The following is a 16,213-nucleotide window of genomic DNA, read 5'->3' on the forward strand; positions in this document are numbered from 1 at the left end:
CTATGATGGATTTGGAATATAGCTGAGACACATGCAGACCCTGGACTTGGGAGGGGACAATGCACTCAGCACCTCTCTGCAAAGAGCTTCTTAGTTCACCAAATCTAAAAAAAGAGATGAATACACAAAGGATTTCATACTCTCAGTTCTGTAATTTACAAAAGATGTAGAAACTGCCCGTTCATATACTTAAGGTCATGTTGCACTTTTTTGGACTACAGAAACAAAGCACTAGTAGAAAGAACAGTACGTTCTCCCCACCATCTTCCTCCCACTGCCCCCCTCTCCACAGCGTGAATCTCCCAGCGGGAGCCACTGCCTTACAGACAGTTTTAACTGTGTGTGAACAGAAATAAAAAAAAAGTTTCTATAGATTTCCTGGCTCAAACAGTTCCTCCTTCCCTGCCTATGAGCTGGACTCCATATGTACTACATGTAAAGCAGAAATGCATTTTCCCCCATTAACATTACAATAATCTAAAGTATTCCTTGAAACTAGATTAAGCATTAAAATTTACAGTCAGTTTTGCAACCTTTTATTTCTCCTGCTTATCTCACGCTTTTGAGCAGCCACTCTGAGCTCAGCACAGCCATTTTGTAAAACCAAACCCTACATTTTTACAGCAACTACTTGATTTCTAATGTTTCAGTTACCAAGTGCTCAGCTTGGATACTTGGAGATTTTTTAAATTTTCAGATGGTGAGAACACAGAGCTTCCAAGTTACCTTTTTCCAGACAGCCCTGAATCAAGTTGCCCACAGTAATCTCCAAACATTTCCAGTGCCTGTTAAGAGAAACATGGTTACCTATAAATACATTTACAACTATAGCTTCTTTATACATCCCAGTTGTATCAGTATTCAATTGAATGGTTTTCCTATTCTACTTAAGAGATTTTTGCAGCTATACATAACATACAGTCTTTGTTCTTCTAGGGATGAAATCTGAGTAGAACTTTAAAAGCATAAAAAAGCAATGCTGAGATTCATGATGCAGTTCAAGTGCCAAATAGTGCTGCAGGTAATTGGTGACATATCTGTGCTTCAGCATAGAGCGAGCTGTGGCCATAGAACAGGGATGAGCAGTCCTAATATTGCAGCAAGGGCAAATATACCTTACATTTTAAAAAAGCTTGTGTACATACAATGAGTTGTTAACATCTAATGTGGATTGATCCCCTCTAGCAGTTGCCTTGTCTTATGAGTGAAAAAGTCACTGAGATGGAGAAATGTTTCAGCACAACCTGTTGACGTGACTCATTCAGTGAGCTCCCCTGAGACCTGCTGAGCAGCAGCGGCAGGACCCTGCGGTGGGGACACGTAGTGTGGAGTTGCCGATCTGCCTGTTAGGCATCACTGTGCACTAAATTTATCTGTTAGATATTGATGGGTAAAACTGAAGAGGACAAAAAGAAGGATGGGAAAGAAGAGAAATTCAAGTGAAAAGCTGAGCACTTCAGTTTTTCAAAGAAAAAAGAGGAAGAAGCTTTCAAAAAAATTCAGAGATCAAAAATCTCCTTTGCAACATGTGCTCACATTTTGTAATGACAGCATCATTCTCAAAAACAGGTTTCAAGCCTTGCAGATGAAGGCAAAAGCATTAGACAAATAACACGCAGGTCTAGCCCTTGTTATAGCTCAGGCCAGATCAAAGACTGGGTCTGGCATGCCAGACTTTCCTGCAGCTCCTCTTTGCTACTGGGAATTTTTGACAACTCCTGTGCACCAGGGAAGGGTGTTTTATTGCTCACACACAGCCTGACTCATAATTTGCAGCTTGATGCTGCATCAGGCATCCCTTTGATTGTCGACAATGCCGCAGACAGTTTTTTCTCAAAGTGGCAATTGAAATGTGTGTTCCTGCAGAGTGCTTCGATGCGTGGTCACCTTACCATGTCCTAACAAGTGAGCTGAGCAGATGCTTAAGTTGGTGGCTATTCAGAGGGCAGAGTAAAATATGGGCATATGCTTAAGCCCCACTGGGTTCAGTCCACTTCACACCTTTCCTAAGTGGATGGTTTAAGGGAAGGGATGGCCTTTGGGCAGGGATCACTCCTTTCCTGCCAGCCAGACAGCATGTTCCAGAGCAGAGTCCCATCCCTGACATGGGTTCTCCTTCCTATCAAAGGAGTGCAAATGCATCCCATTTATTTCCAGCTCCAGAGGGGAGCACGATGGAAGCAGGATGGACAGACTGGAAGAGGATAAGAAATTAAAATGAAGTGTTTCATGATAGCAGCGTTACTGCAAATCCTCAGTTAGAACTAGCAAATTACAAAAGTAACAATAAAAGGTGACTGAGCCATCTTCAGATTGATGCAGTACTGGCCAGCTAGGAACTGCGCTTGGCAGAAGGAATGACAGTCAAACTTCTCCAGTTCTCCCTCAGCCCTCCCAAAGGGAGCAATGACATCTCAGTGATGCCTTTAGCTCTTACCTAGCTGACAGCTAATGTGGATCACATGTCACTGGCTTGAACAGACTTATGACAATTTATGTCAGCTGAGGATCTGTCAACTGTATTTAGAGCTCAGCACATGGCTGTTGCCCTCAGTGAATCTGCAGCTCAAAGGGAAACGTGCATCCCAGCAAGTTTACATGAGCTGGGATAAAGGCTTGTAGGTGATCACAAGCCTGTGGGCCAGGTCATGCTGCAGACAAATCTGCCCTGGCTGGCTCAGACCCACAGCCCAGGAGCAGTGCTAGGTGACCAGCAGATTTTTCTTACTAATTGGTTGTTGTGGATTAGAAGGGCATAGTCAGTTCAGGTAAAAGTAATATTTTTAATTCATCAAAAAGTAAAACTTGAAGGAAAAAAGCAGTCTTCATTATGCTGGTTTTGGTTTGAGTCCTTCTGAAGTGTTTCATTTTGGTTTTGAAGTGTTAAAAAATTCAAAACAAATTGCTAACACAAATTGCAGTTTCATTTTAGAAATTTCACAATTAAATATTTCAATTCTTTGCACTCTTGAGGCAATTGTTCAAATGAAATAATTGAATGAAATTGCTGGAGACTGACAAAACAAAGCGACTGTGTCAAAGCTGCAGCTTCCCTAAAAGAGCGTAGAGGGAAAAAAAAGAGTTAACAGTGACCCCATTCTGTCTCAGAATGATTTTTTTTTAAAAATAAAACATGTGTTAAAAAAAATGAAAAAAAAAAAATCACTGTCTGTAACATTATAGTTTTCAAAGACTGTGCAGCCTGGAATTACAGATAAGCCCTCTTAAGACCATAAAGAAAAATCTTTTGATAGTGTTCAGCATATTGAACTGGCTTCTCCTAGAATTTGCAGTAATAAAGCTGTCAAGCAACACAGAAAAGGAGTGCTAAGCATTTCAAGACTCAAACACATGAACTTCTATTAACCTACATTAACATGTAATTGTTGCTGTGAGCACACTGTTCTCAGTGTCAAGTGCTTATAAAGGACACAAGGAAAATCTTTCCATGTGATACAGGACAGGGTAACCACTGTACTGGCCTACAAATTTCTGAAACGGTCTTCCTGGCAAGCACTAAATTGATATGTATGAGTTATTCCTGGAAACTTCCCATATGGTTAGTAAATTTCAGAATGGAAAGATATGTTATTTCACTTTAATAACTTCCATGTTTTACATCACACCAAGTAGTTGCTAGTTTGCTGAAGTCTAGGAGATGAATGAACAATTTCGGTATGATCACATATGACTGTTTCATGTCGCTAAACAGCCTGCAGTCTCAGAAAGGCAGCAGGGGGTTGGTGATCATTTGCTTCAAAGCTTTGAGACACCCTGGCCAAGTCAGAGAGGTAATATCGTAGGAGGAGATTCAGGATATGGCTTCAACATTTTCATCTTCTACTCACTTAAGCTGGCTGGGTCTGGGACAGATGGGAACACACCTGTAATCCTTCTGGACACAAACCCAAGCTACGAAGCATCACAGCATGGACAGCTTTTTTGAACCTGGCTGCAAAGCCCACACAAAGGCCATTCCACATCATCTGGAATCAGTAGCTCAGAAGTCTCTGCACTGCTCTCCCAGGCACTGCAAAGATGCACCTTTTAAGAGGCAGCAGAAGTGAGGCTGAGAGGAGGTACACAAGGCTCTCTGTAAATAAATCAGAAGGGCAAACAGCAGGAAGAAAAGCCATCTAATCTGAAGGAAAACATTTGCACAACAAGCAGTGGACATAAGCCAGTCATTAATAAATTTCTGCTAGAAATTAGAAAAAGGTGCAGAAAGATTCTGGCACAGCCTTCCAACAGGATGGGAGAAACACAAACCACACAAAAATGTTACTGTGTTTTAAAATGCTTGTTTATAAACTCACAGAGCAGATGAGAGGACATAGTGACCTGTGACTGCAGGGACTGGACTTTCTCAGTTCTTACCCTGGATTTATGCTTCATGTTCCCCCAAACACCCTTCCTTTCCAGCCAGGGTAATGTTCTGGCATCTGTTTAATGCTCATGAACTGCAAGAGTATCACTAAAATGATTATGTAGGAGTATTTTCAGAGAGCAAGATATGATTGCAAAGGGAGTTGGATGTGTTTACATGGGGCTGATTGTTCTGTTGTGGACGTTGCTGATGCAGGTGAACAGGTTACCATGTCTATAAGGCTCCTCATCAGGCCTTCTGCCCATCTTCCAGACCTCACCAGACAGATTTACAAACAAAGCTCTGCATGTAACGGTGCCCTAAATGCAGGTCACAGCAACAGAGGTTGAGAAGCACTCCAAGCTTACCAGCCTACTCTGAACTGAGCTGGGTTGAGATTACAGATGCCCCGATACCAGTGGATCAAAGGGAAGGTGTTACCTGGCAAAGCATGGCAGCTGTTGAGAAGGAAGGTGTGATAACCCTCACCCAGTGCAGGGGCTGCTGGAATAGGGATGGTTTACCGGGATAACAGACTAGTGACTAACATCGCTGCACTGCCCTACCAAAATAATTTCTGGAATTGCTTCTGTGAGTCTTGCTGTACTTCCTTGAAGAGATTGCTCCTGGACAGGTAGCTCTGGTTAAGCTCCCAGTGACCGGAAGTAAAGGGCAGCATATCAGCATATATTGCTGAGCAGGTAATTATGAAGTCGACTCTCAAGGTTTCGTAAAACCACAGCAGAAGTTGAAGGTGCATTTATTCCTTTGGGTTTCATTCCACGCATTGTAATCTGCCTCCCTCACCTTTCACCATCTTGCTTTAACAAATATAGCTTGGGGGGGTTTTCAGAGCCTGTATCCTCACCTTAGGTTAAAGTGGTTGCTGATGACAGACAGAGCTAAGCACGTGTGCTCAGAACCTGAGCTCTCAGGCAAGAAGCACATAGCTAAACTTTGCCAAATTACTTTCAGAAAAGCCCTGACTGAAAGGGATCTTCATTGTAAAATGCTGAAAGACACACACACACGGAAACCCCCGAAACCGCTGAATTACCCAGGCAAAAGGCAGGAAACAGCCTGGGGTTTCTGACTCTCACGGAACTGCTCATTTTCAGCTGATGACCACATTGGTTTAATGTGTTCCAGAGCAAATGCCCTTCACATACGATCCACACATAATCTGACCCAAAGGCCAGCCTAATTTCCACCACAGCTAGATGGGCTGTAGAGTCCTTCAGAGCTGGAAGAAGCTTAGATCTCCTGAAATTTATGCAAGCAGCAAAAATGTCTCTTTCCACAGAACTGCATCAAATCACTTTTGCTCCCTTGTTTTTTCTTCTGTCTAAATACAACTGCTGCTCAAAAATGCTGTCATCAGACTTGTTGTAACTCTGGCTGTCTAATGGCCTTCCATCTCCCACACTGCTTCATATCATTCTCATCATGGGAGACTTCTGCTGGAGATGCTCTGGGGATCAAGCTTTAAAAAAGAAATAAAACACATACATATTCCCAATTCAGCTGTCTCTGTGGCATCCCCAACAGTGAAGATGCCTGGAGGCTGTATTAGGACTGCTTGTGCACAACCTACTTAAATCCACCTGATGAAAATTCACTAGAAGATGACATGTAAAGCTACAGGTTTAGTACAGAAGAGCTTTCCTGATCAGCACAAGCTTCCACTTCTCAGAATGCAAGAACGAAAAAAGGAAGGATTAAACACTGTTAATGCATGCCATTCTCCTTCACTTTCCTGGCACTGGCATCCTTTCATGTGGTAGTTTGTTTTCCTACAAAACGATTTCAGAAATACATCTCTCCAAACATCTGGAAAACATCCACTTGCTCCACCCACCATAGAAGGAACCAGAGAAAATTAGATTGTCTGTGTACTCCACTAGCGCCACATTTGTGGATTACCTCTGCCCTTGTCTAAGGGCTGGTTTCAGAGCTCATTTTGTGGTTACCTGAAAGCCTGCCATTGCCTCGAGAGAGCTTTTCACAACACAACTCCTGACGTGTTGAATGCTTTGGTGCCTCTGTCCCTGACAGCTATGCCTCCTTTTAACCCTCCCCAGTTGCCACAGATCATCCTGGGATGAAAGAACTCATGATATACACTACCATATGTTCAAATCTGGAAACAAAGAACAAGCAGCAGCTCACCTCTGATGACTGAACGCTAATTCTCATGCAGAACAAGCTCTTTTCTCAGCCCTGGGTCAAAGCCTATTTACGTACTGGGCAGCAAGGGGAGCAGGGAAGGCCTAGGGTTCTCCTTCAGGCACTGGGAAGGCAAGGGGCTATAGCGTCTTCCTGCGCTTTCAGTATCCACAGCATCACCAAATATTTTGTAAGAGATCCACACTCCTACCTCTGCCGAGTGCAGATCTAGGTGCCTTTTCCATTCTGATTCCAGCATCCCTGTTCACTGAGAGCTGCAGGAAGCTCGCTGCCTATGCATGCAGGACATGGACCATCCTGAGTGATATACACCCAAATGGTTTCATCTTCATTCCCAAGACATATTTCAGCCTGACTGACCTACTTCTTCAAATCTTGAGAGAAAGGACAAGACAGTGTTCCACACAGTGACCACCGGAATTCACCATCCAAAAGTTCTCTTTTGTAATGCAAGAGCTGTAACAACCGACAGTAACCAAAATCTAGGATACGATGGCATTCCCTAACCATTTCATTGACTTGAATGTATATGAGCAGCAAAAGGAAACATCAACAAATTCCAGATGCAGAATGTAATTATGTTTGGATGGCAGAATGTTTCATATTGTTTTCTATAGGAAAAAAAAAGTCATCATTAAAGCAGTGGAATTTCAGTAAACTATGTTTTGGGTTACAGCCCAGAATAGTTACACTTGGCAGTTCAGAGGCATGGGTAAAATATTCCAAGGTTCATAAATCCTTGACTTTAATTTGTAGATATAGGTTACAGCTTTAGTATCACTGCAAGGGGGTAAATCATGCTCCCACCTAAAGAGTTGCCAAAGGGCGCTGTACCAAGCTTTTCAGCTCTATTGGGCAGCTTTTAGGAAAACCATACATCAATGTCTTTCACGTTCCCATGCCACTCAGATACCATATACTCATAGCAGAAGGCTTCCTTGGCTGTAACAGGCTCTGCAGCACCTATTTTTAACTCACACATTTAGATGGTGGTGACCCATGAAGGAAAAAGATACCTGGAGGTGGACTGGACACAAACAAGGCAATTCTTCTCTCACATCAGACTGCATCGACTATCTCAGTCCTGCAGGCTCAGTATGAGGAGGCAGTTTGGAACTGTTAGGAATTAATTTGTAAAACAAAAAATCCAGCAACATTCAGTGGCCTATAAAGAATTTCATTTCATTTGCATTCTCTGGAACAAGTTAAAGGGTTGCAGCGGCACGTGCCTACAAAAAAAACAGCTAATAATTTTTGGGAAGAGCTACTTGACTAAGATCTCATTAGATATTAGACACCTCATCTGCTTGCTTCTTTTCAGAGCATAAGTTCTTTACTGTGTTAAATTAAGGGTTTAAGAACCTGGTACACATAACTTATTGGTAAGAAGCTGGTTTGTACAACAAACCTCACAATTAAGATCTGTCACGTGGGCAACACATCATGCCACAAGAGGGTAATAAAGCTGTAGGATGAAGCACAAGAGTCTCAAGAAACCGTACTCTACAGATAGCACCCAATTTGTTAAAATTAAAAAGCTACCCATTCTGTTAAAATCTTTTGCTACAACAAAGCTTTGACACAGCTAAAAGAAAATTAATTTAGAGGTTATAACTTAGTGAACAATCAAAGGCTGAGTACCTTTGGCCACAAACTGAAAATTTAAGCATATGCTTATAGAAACACCTGAAGGAATTCCACTGAAGTCAGTGGGACTTTTGAAGCGTTTAAAAGTAGATCCAAATTACAGAGTCAGTATTGGGAGAGCCAGGAAGTTGCTTGTAACAGTGTGAAGTGTGAGTTTAGGAAAAAATCATTCTTCTTTCTACCAGGGCTCAGTCACTGCTTGGTTGATTTCAGTCCACTTTTGTACTAACTGCATAATTATTCCATTCATATTCCCTTTCAGAAGTCTTTCCTGGAATCTCTTCTTTGGAAATTATGTGAATTTCCTAGCATCACAGCATATTCTGAAGCCCTGTGCTCTGCATGTAAACCTTATTTTCCCCAAAGGTACACCCAAATTTGGTACCTACAATTCTTCCCGTTTTCACATGGTGACAGGAAGAGTAATCCTTCATTCTGAGACACAGCCTTTGGTTTTCAATCAGGTGTAACAAGGTTATAAGAAAGGCTTTCTTTAAAGAGAAAAAAAAAAACCCAAACAAACTAAACAGCAGTCTGTTTTACTTGTGTGTCCTACCACACTTTTATTGTAGACTAGGCAGTATTGGTTTCTTCAAAACAGTCATGTTGACACCTGTGTTAACCTAGCTCTCTCAAACAGTTCCAAATTTCTGGAGAAAGGGAGTCCCTTATAACCTAGACAGACTTCCTTTGTTCTTTGAATTCCTGCTCACGTCAAGTCTGAGGTTGAGCCAGACCCCTTCAAGCCACTGGTTCTACCATTGTCCCATAAAAGCATCAGGCATTTGGGTGGTTCACCCTAAGACATTGTTTCCTTGTTGCTTGTTTTTACTGACAGCCTCCTATTAAACTAAAGCAACATGTCCACAGAGTAAACATCCAATAACCGGGTCACCATCTAACACTCAGAAATTAGAGAGCAGCTCTGCTTCCACCACTGAGCCAAACCCCAAACTGAAGTGCTGGCCCAGATTAAAAATTCTCCCAGAGAGGGAGAAAATTGTGGCCTTGTGTATTACAGTTTCACAGTGCCTCCATCTCGGAGGGTTTGCAGGCTTGTATCGAGCTGTACCAAACAGACAGTAAATCTTTACTGGAGACAACTACGCTTCTCTAGAGAATCTACTCTCTTGAAAACTGCTAGATAAAACACAGTTGTACTGCATTACAGCCTATCATGCCAAATGTATCTTCTCCAATAAACGTTCTGAAAGAAGTTGAAAAATAAGTAAAGACATTTCCAATAAATCCAGATTTATATATAATATATATTAGACTGCAGATGTCGGAGGAATGTAAAGTGCTTTTCTAATGGACGAATTCAAGGAAAAAGCCGAAGCTTTAACATGTAAAGAATACAAATATCCTGCAAAGTCTGCAGATGCATGGCCTATGAGTAAGTGTGTAAATCAAGTGCCTTGGTGCGTGGAAGGCTGTGTAGAAACCCAAGAGTAATTTGTACTTTCATGTTACTGACACCCTCAGTGAGTATAATGTCTCACTATTTGGGTTCTCACAGACCCAGATACTCAAACATATTCAAGACTGTGAGGCTTGAGGCTCATTATTACAATACAAAGTACTTCTGGTCATAAACCAGGCACTGAAAATGTGCTTTACAAAATGACAGTTCTGGCTACAAAGGTTGTGTTCAGAACAGGAAAAGTTATGGATATAAACAGGCAGGAGAAGGCAAGGAAAGCCTTCCAACTCAGGAGGACAGGCAGTATTGGCAACCCAACTTCATTAACTCAAGCCAACCAAATCCACAATTCACCAGAAGGCTGAGCCGGGTACCTCAAAGCCATCGGTTCTGAGACTACTCTATAGTAACCATCCACTGTGTAGGTGGCTCACCTTCAGGCATGGTGCAGATATTCAACCACCGTGAAGAACCAAGCATACATTGTATGCAACACGACCAGGGATTTTGAAGTGACTGTGCCTGCAAATCCAGGCAGTCATTTGCACAAACTAAGGTCAAAACTGGGACACAAAGTATTGCATTGGAAAAGTTCTATGCATCTCGGTTCACATCCGGCGCATAACAATTTCTTTTTTGTATCTTATTTACATCTTTATCTGAATAGAAACACAGTAAATGAGGTTAAGTTAAAATGGTAAACAAGAATTTCAGCTTGTAAGCTTTGATTTAGATGATTTGTTTTCTGATAGTGCTTATGTGAATTGTGCCATTCAGTTATTTCTGGAATAACAGTAAGCAAAGTTTATAAACAGGTAACCTACAACAATGTTTCTTATTCCCCCCACCCACTTAATAACGTGAAGGATCACCTAAATTTAAAACAATATATTTAAAACATTAAGAATCATTTCCTGGAGTGTTGCCTAGTTTGTTTTATACTTTTTTAACAACAAAAAAAAGTCCAAACTGTGAATGTTTGTTTATTGCTTTTATGTTTCAATTGTATGTATTTCTGTGCTTGTACAAGTGGAAGCACAAAACTTTATTTTTAAAACAGACCTTTCATAAAAGGAAGTCACTTGTGCTCTGAATTGTGGATGTTTTTCAACTAAGGACCATAAGATATGAGAAAGTAGACCACAAAATTATAAAAAAGATTCATTTTAAAGGGTTTTTTACATATACTAATGAGTAACTTGCAAACCATATTTAGATACGCCTACTTACGACAAGCACATGATGCCCATTCCAAATTTTTTTTTAATATCAGACTTCCCTAAATTCTTAAATTCCCTAATCTAAATGTCTGGAGACTTTAAAGTCTCCCTCCCACAGCTTCCCCAGGGATATTTCCTAATGCACTGAGAATTAAAAGATAAGCGTTCCTTGATGGTGTTCACACTGTTTGCTGCATTGTTTTGTTTCCCCCCTCAGTTTTCAAAGAAATATATAAGATAATGAAAAAGCCACTATCTCAGTGAGAACACTTGTTCCCATTGACATAGATGGCAAAACAAGCAAAGAAAAAACCACAAACCACAGTGCTCTAAGACTTCGTTCATACTGCAGTCCTAAGCATTAGGATTTTCAAAGTATTTACAGTTTTCTACCTGAAATGGAATGCCCCAAATTAAAGTGAGTTTCTGCCATACCTTCTCCTAATACTGACATAATTTTCTAATGGATTTTCTTTAGGATTCAAACTTAACAGATGCAAAGCTACAACTATGGAATAAGGCTAAAGGGACATCGTACAGTGATGACAGGAGGACAGCAACAGGGATTGTCTCTCCCTTATGATTCCTTCAGCAGATGTTTCTTCCCTGGCATGGAGGCCTTTGTGCTAAGCCCCATGAAGATACTCCTTCCTTTTAAAAGCGTGCCTTCCATACGCAGCTGTGGTTGGGCCACCTATATCATGAGATTGACCCCTGACCCTGCACTGCCTGCTATACTACAGGCTTCCTTTCTCTAGGGACAGGCAGGGGAGGGTAGTATTTCGCGGCTGCCATTCCAAAGCAAAAGTTAGAAATCCAAGAGTCTTTACTTAATAAACAAAATTCCAGCACTATTCACAGCAGCGATGTCTCAGTTTACATGGAGAGTTGACAAGAGTTTTCTTCTAGCTAAGGGGCTCAAGTGAGTTATGGCGATGAAGGAAGACCCAAGAATGTTGATTAATAGATATTGTAATCTACAAAAGGAGGACCAAAATTCATATCCATTCCAGCCATCAGGAAAAGTAAGAGGGCAGGGCTAAAGTGGCAACCAGAGATGCAGCAATGTGCGGCATCAGTGACACACTGCCCAGATCAAGTAACACTTTGTTCTTTGCAAATCCAGGAACAACTGATGTTAGAAAAATTCTAAATACCGGCACTTCCAGCTGCACAGAGACAAGGCTGCGAGGACACTGCACCCCTGGCCAGCCATGTGATGGATGTGAGGTACTGACCAGAAGCATACGCCAAAATATCTGATTGCTCTCTATTATTTTTCTTGCACCCGTTTGCAGATAGATGCACTAGATAGGATTCTCATCTTTTTGGTTCTACAGTTTCCGGGCTAAACTATTAAAAAAAAAATAAATCTGCCTGTTAATGATATGGCACACTGCAAGTCCATACAGCACATTTTCCTTCCAAACCTGAATGTTTCAGTTCCTACAGAAAAAGGGAACCTTTTTGTCTGCAGCTAGCAAATCACAGCTCTGCCGGCTGCCAAAGAGCTCCTGGAGCCCTTCAGACACTTGGTAAAAGCCTTAGGTGGTTCAGCTGGGGAGGCCGTGAGCTGCGATGACAAAAGGTTTGAGAACAGATTGGACAAACAACGGTCAAGAGCGATGTTGGTGTATGTGATCAAGGGAACAGAGCAGGAGATCTTCTGAGAAACCTCCCAGCTCTCTCTTCCCATTCAGTGAGCATTTTCACATTATCAGCTATATTAATTGGATTTTTACTCCTACCTAAATGAATCTTACAGTAACAAATACATATCCAACATCCTCAATTTCACCAGTTACCAACAGTCTTGCTACTACATCATCTATAGAACAGATACCTTTCGGTTTACACTCCCAGTGAAGAAAGCAAGCAGACACACATCTAACCCTAACAGAAATTACCTGTCAGCCTCAGACATCCCAGCAGAGCATCTAGCTCATGGTTATTACAGATCACTCTCCAGAAACTCAGATGATTATTAGGAGCAGTTTTTACAAATTTCAGATGAACGGCTAGTTTTGGCATGATGACAATGCAATAAACACACATTTCAAAGCCACTTTCGCCAGGTTCCTCTGTTGTTCACTGGACAGTTGCCAGAAAGAATAAAAATGTTACCCAGGGGTGAGCTTTCTGAAGGCATTAGGTGCTGGAGCTGAACTTCTGTGCTGATGGATCTTACAGAATTTCAATTATGAGGATGCCAGTAAATCTGAATTCAATGTTAGATTTATGGAAAACAAGGTGATACTTTTTATTTTATTTTATTCTATTTTATTAGACAAAGCAAAACAAGAGTCAGTTCTCCGATACTGTGATCGGAGATTTCTCAAAAGGAAAAACAAAAAACCACCAAAACCAGAACACAAACCAAAACCTACACTCATGGGGAAGCAACTAACCATCAGTCATCTGTTAAATGAAACCTGTTCTTTCTTTCAGATTAGCTACTGTCTAGTGGTACATAATTAATATTGATTTGAAAGGCAGCCTGCCCAAGGGATCCAGAAGAAGTGATTGTAGTACATGCTGACAAATGAAATATCATAATGGCCAGTTTACCGCATGACTTGAATGAATATCTATCAGTAGGAGGGTTTTCTCCCCCCTCAGACTTCCAGAAGGCTAAATTCTAATTTGACCAGGTTTCAAACACTGGAAAATGGAAAAAATATTTGAGGAAACTGGAAAGTCTTGTTCTATTTTTTCAAATACTTTAATCAGATTTTCATGTCAAGCCCAGACCGCGTGTCTCAGTGAAGGAATTCCTCGGTGAAAGCCAGTGGGCTGAACGATGGCATTAAAAACCGCATTCCTGTTGGGTTTTGTGTGCATGTTCCGTTAGCCAGAGACCTCCCAATGCAATTAGGGGAAGGAGGGCTAGAGGTCAGTGCTGTCACCTAGGATTTTAGCAACCTGAATTTCATTTCTTGCCCTGCCACAGATTTTCTATGAGGCACAGGGCAAGTCTCCATGTTTTTGTGGCTTACTTTCATACCTATGAAATGGGGTAACAGGATCACCTCACAGAGACATGGAAAAGATAAAAATCGAAGAGCTTAGGAAAATTAGACCTCATATAGAACAGTGATTGACCAAAGGGCTAGAAGACCCTAACCTGCAGACAGTATTGTCTACAATACACTTGCTTTCAGAAATGCAGTAGAGGGACCACAGTTCAAAATACTGAGTGGTTTTATCTAGCATTTTGCTTCAGAAATACAAAGAATAATTTTGTTGGAGGAAAAAACAGGGGGCAGGTATCAATTCCCCCCCTCAAGCCTCCTCCCTCAGAGCCACACATACAGTCCATTCACCATTTGGCTCATCAGAGGGAGTGGACTCTGGTGAGAGGAAGGAGGGAAGGCAGCTCTTTTTGCTGCCTTCTGTCCCTCCTTCCCTCTCCTGAATGGAGGGTTCAGGGAAAGGGTAGGGACATGCCTGGGTTGAGAACATCCTAAAGTGATAATTAAAAGGATAAACCAAAAATTGTTTGCACAAGTAAACCAGCTGCTGTGCAAGAGACCTATTTACACCTTGCACTGAGCTTTCTTTCGCCTCTTTAATGACTTGTGCAAGAAGCATTATCGGAGCTAGGCAGACTTCTCACCCTGGCAGCTTTGCCACGCTAGAATATCAATTCCCGAAATGCAGTTACTCTGTGAATACAAGAGAGACTACTAAAGCAGACAGTAACATTACATAATTTAGTAGAAGCTGTTTTCATGACCAGGACAGGAGCTGGAAAGATTTCCCATGTTTCCATAAAACATCCCATTTCCCTCTATACAATCCTATCTCAGGAAACAAAACAAAACAACACCAAAAAAAATCCATTAATTCTAGGTTCTAAGACTAAAGAAGGAAATTACAAGTTATATTAAGAAAAACAGGGTAGCACTTTAAAAAAGAAAAAACCAAGATGTCCCCAATTACTAGAAGCAGACACATGTATCTCCTTTGGTGCTGAAGCAAAACTCAAACAATTCTAGAACTACTCCTTTTTCTTCAGCTTACTTTTAAACAAGAATACTGAATCATAGATTTGTCTGGAGAAAAAAAAAATAATCAGGATTAATCCCAGAAATCACTGACATATTTCAATAAGATTATTTAATCTCCTTAAACTGTTTGTTTTCAAGTCCAAAACAGTTTAAAGCTCACTGTGTAAATACTGGGCTTCCCAGCATCCTGCTGAATTCAACAGCGCAGAAAGTCTAAGGCATCATTAAAAATAACACATTGTTTGCATTTTTCATAAAGACATCAAGAGTATTTCATCTCTCTGAAACACGATCTCCCCCAGGGAATTATGGATGAGCAAAACCAGAACAAGTGGAAGTTAAATAATTTTTTTTTAAATGCCAAGAAGCCAATGGGTTAAGCTCTCAATTTATCTTTGTTTCTCCAAAGATACAACACTATTTCAGAGACATTAAGAGGGAGACCACACCTGTGTTTCTTTAGCGGTGGCCTGCTGAAAATATTTGTCAGGCATTGTGTCAGAATCCAGAGCACATTCTTTCACTTTATGATTAACCTTTAAAGAGATTATGTTGGGAAAACGCTCAAAGTGACATTCATACTAAATTAACTGCATTCATTCTGGAAAGGGTTTACCCTTGAAGTTGGCGGTGTTTTTCAAACAAAGCCTAAGTCAGCCATAGAATACATGTCCATAGGAAACAGAATACGCAACCAAATGCTGAAAACAAGCCAGGAACGTTTTGATATTTAGACAGTAGTAAATTCAATACTCCATAGAAAAAAAAATGACAGATGAGAGAAACTGACCCTTCTTCTAATAACATCTGGTCACAGGGATGAGGAAATCAGCTTCAATTAAGTAAAACCTGAGCAGAACCTGGACTTGCATTGCAAACAGATCCCTTCTTCCCCTCATCCTACAAATACCCCAAACATCTATAAAAAGTTCTGCCACCTCTGCTGGGCTTGGCATTGCTCCAAACTGTTCCTCCTGACAGGGTTTGCTCCCTGGATCCATGTCAGCTGGTGCAACTCCAGCGTTGTTTCATTGAGAGTTTATCTCAGAGACTAAAGCAAAAGTCAGAGGCTGCCTGAATCTGGGCAGTTGGCCAAATCTCCAAAGACAAAGAACTTTGTCCAGCACAATGCTAATAAATGATTACACCCTCCTTTTACAAAACATTAATTCACTTGACTTGGGGCATAGGATACCTTTTTCAAGTATACAGTGGGGGTTTAAAGAAAAAACACGCCCATTTGCAAAGCGACTGCAACAAGACCTGATCAAACATATTTTCCCACTGTTACACTGAACAGTCCCCCTCATCCCACGTCAGAGTGATTTGCAACATAAAGGAAGTGGCAGGAATGATACAA

General features: G+C 41.2%; 1 long non-coding RNA gene across 1 annotated transcript in view; it reads right to left on the reverse strand.

Annotated features, from left to right (window-relative positions):
• LOC129736545 (uncharacterized) overlaps positions 1 to 789 on the reverse strand; it is a 143,890-nt gene extending 143,101 nt beyond the window's left edge. Inside the window, exon 1 of the long non-coding RNA XR_008733300.1 lies at positions 727 to 789. This is a non-coding gene — a long non-coding RNA (uncharacterized LOC129736545). The remainder of the gene's footprint in view (positions 1 to 726) is intronic.
• Positions 790 to 16,213: the final 15,424 nt, after the last annotated feature.

This window comes from Falco cherrug, chromosome 7 (assembly GCF_023634085.1).
Source record: "Falco cherrug isolate bFalChe1 chromosome 7, bFalChe1.pri, whole genome shotgun sequence".
Taxonomy (NCBI): domain Eukaryota; kingdom Metazoa; phylum Chordata; class Aves; order Falconiformes; family Falconidae; genus Falco; species Falco cherrug.